The 2,500-nt window shown below is 39.9% G+C and overlaps 3 non-coding genes across 3 annotated transcripts; all 3 read right to left on the bottom strand.

The window, feature by feature from the left end:
• Nucleotides 1-574: 574 nt before the first annotated feature.
• On the bottom strand, nt 575-646 carry Trnac-gca (transfer RNA cysteine (anticodon GCA)). The gene has a single exon. It is a non-coding gene; the product is annotated as a tRNA-Cys (tRNA).
• Nucleotides 647-1,677: 1,031 nt separating this feature from the next.
• Nucleotides 1,678-1,748, bottom strand: Trnag-gcc (transfer RNA glycine (anticodon GCC)). The gene has a single exon. It is a non-coding gene; the product is annotated as a tRNA-Gly (tRNA).
• A 583-nt stretch (nt 1,749-2,331) lies between these two features.
• Trnac-gca (transfer RNA cysteine (anticodon GCA)) lies at nt 2,332-2,403 on the bottom strand. The gene has a single exon. It is a non-coding gene; the product is annotated as a tRNA-Cys (tRNA).
• Nucleotides 2,404-2,500: the final 97 nt, after the last annotated feature.

Below are 2,500 nucleotides of genomic sequence, written 5' to 3'. Positions count from 1 at the left end.
CTTTGTAAATTACTTTTTGATATACACTGATAAAAATCTGAAAAAAGGTGGGCCGACGTTTTTCAAATTTACCCAAATTCAATCCATTTCAATCGTCTCCAGTTTTGTCCATCCATGTCCCTTCTTGGCTTCCCCGTGTTTTGTTAGAGTTATTCTATAGTTTTGAACAGTTTTTTTGATATTTTAGTTAATTCTATCTATGACCATTCGATCAGTGCTGAAATTGCCTAAAATTGCGTGACCTAGCCCCTTAAAGGTATAGGGAAGATATCGTTGACGTCACCAATTGCCATTAATGTGCCAACCAAAGCCTGATTGGCTGTCGAAACAAAAGGATCTTTTGTTCCTGTGGTTAGCACATCTGAATAACAAAAGCAATGTTTGTAAACATTTTTGCATAGGGTCTATAATACAGTAGGAACAGTAAAGCGGTGTTGCCGAGAATCCAAACCGACTGACCAGCGTGAGAGAAAAGATTTCTGCCATTAGACAACCAGTTGTAGCTCGAACGTCTTAACTAGCAGGGTAGACTTAAAAGACGAGAAAAGAACATTCAACCAAGACTGTTATTAAAAGGGGACAACCGGATTTGGACCGGTGACCTCTCGATATGCAGTCGAATGCTCTACCACTGAGCTATGCCCCCGGTTGACGACGAAACTCCGATTTCTGACGTTAGTCCAACCATCTTATCTCTGCTAAAGTAAAATAAATGGATAAACTTTACGTTCTCGTTTGGCGATCGGAATTCATGATTTAAAAAGGCTAAAAACGTAAATCTGATGTGAGATAAATCTTAAAATATCTGTCAAAATTTCAATGATATATCTTATTAGAGCGGTTTTCAAATGAGTGTCGTAAAAGAAAATCCAAAGTAATTACTTTGGCCAATCAAAAAGCACAGAGACAATCCAGTAAACCAACCAAGACCCGAAGTAATTTCACGTAGCCGACACAAAGCGCGGGAATATGTGCACGCGCGAGCCATGTGTGGTCTTGGTTTCACTTCTGATTGGTTAAAAAAGTGGCGCGAGAACTTTAAACCAATCACTGAGTAAAGTAATGCAAAATTCGCTAATTACTTTCGACGCTCAATTGAAAACCGCTCTAAGACCAAACGCTCTCTAATTTAGTTGTACAAACAAACGGAAGGTTGTCCGTAGGAAGAAAAAAATAACAGACACATAATTCTTGACGGGAATGAAACTAGTTACAAGCGCAGGATTTTTCTGAAATCTTTATATCCAACAATTTACAAGAACTCTTTCAAGGAAAAAAAAAAAAAAAAAAAACACGGAGTGGAGTTCCAGCGGGCATACGTGCCGTTGTTGCAATCTTTTGAGACCAGAAACATAAAGAAGCGAGTTTGACTTTCAAATTTCTTGTCGTCCAAAAACCACAGATGCTTTTAAACAATGTGAGAATCGTTCGAACGTTTTTATCTTAGGTCAGGTTTAAGCTTTTACGCGATTACAAATCGCGTCAGTTTAGTGAGTAAAAGAATTGGATAATATCTGATCCCCTTTCGCTTAACACAGTAATTTTACAGTAAGAGAAAAACACGAACAAGAAAGAGAAAGGATTGATATCTGGAAGGGAAACTTTACCGCTTTGGAAATTGAGGGCCAGGAGAGGTAAGGTTGGAGGGAATTGAATGGGAGGGAACAAGAATTTATATGCACTGACCGGGAATCGAACCCGGGCCTCCCGCGTGGCAGGCGAGAATTCTACCACTGAACCACCAGTGCTTCAACCCGTTAATACAATGAACAAAACTGGCTGACGGTAGTTTCTTTCATTGCAGAGCTCGATAAGAGTCCTAACGGAGCTGTTAGAGCTGACAGAAAATGTTTTTATCGTAATGAAGGAATAACTAGCCAAGTACAAAGGATCCTGGAAAGTGCTTAAGATATAGGGAAGATATCGTTGACGTCACCAATTGTCATTAATGTGCAAAGCAAAGCCTGATTGGCTGTCGAAACAAAAGGATCTTTTGTTCCTGTGGTTAGCACATCTGAATAACAAAAGCAATGTTTGTAAACAGATATCTTCCCCATTGTCACGACTGAATGTCCGTTTCGTTAAGTTCGTGTACATATTTGTTCAGAAATGGAAATTCAACTGATTTTAACAAACCAAGTCCTGCTGAGGCCTTACTACAGAATAATACAGTAGGAACAGAAATACGGTGTGGCCGAGAATCCAAACCGACTGACCAGCGTGAGAGACAAGATTTCTGCCATTAGACAACCAGTTGTAGCTTGAACGTCTTAAATAGCAGGGTAGACCTTAAGGACGAGAAAACAACATTCAACCAAGACTGTTATTAAAAGGGGACAACCGGATTTGAACCGGTGACCTCTCGATCTGCAGTCGAATGCTCTACCACTGAGCTATGCCCCCGGTTGACGACGAAACTCCGATTTCTGACGTTAGTCCAACCATCTTATCTCTGCTAAAGTTAAATAAATGGATAAACTTTACGTTCTCGTTTGGCGAT

This window comes from Montipora foliosa, chromosome 3 (assembly GCF_036669935.1).
Source record: "Montipora foliosa isolate CH-2021 chromosome 3, ASM3666993v2, whole genome shotgun sequence".
In the NCBI taxonomy this organism is placed as follows: domain Eukaryota; kingdom Metazoa; phylum Cnidaria; class Anthozoa; order Scleractinia; family Acroporidae; genus Montipora; species Montipora foliosa.
The sequence above is the reverse complement of the archived record's forward strand: the minus strand, read 5'-3'. Positions and strand labels throughout refer to the sequence as shown.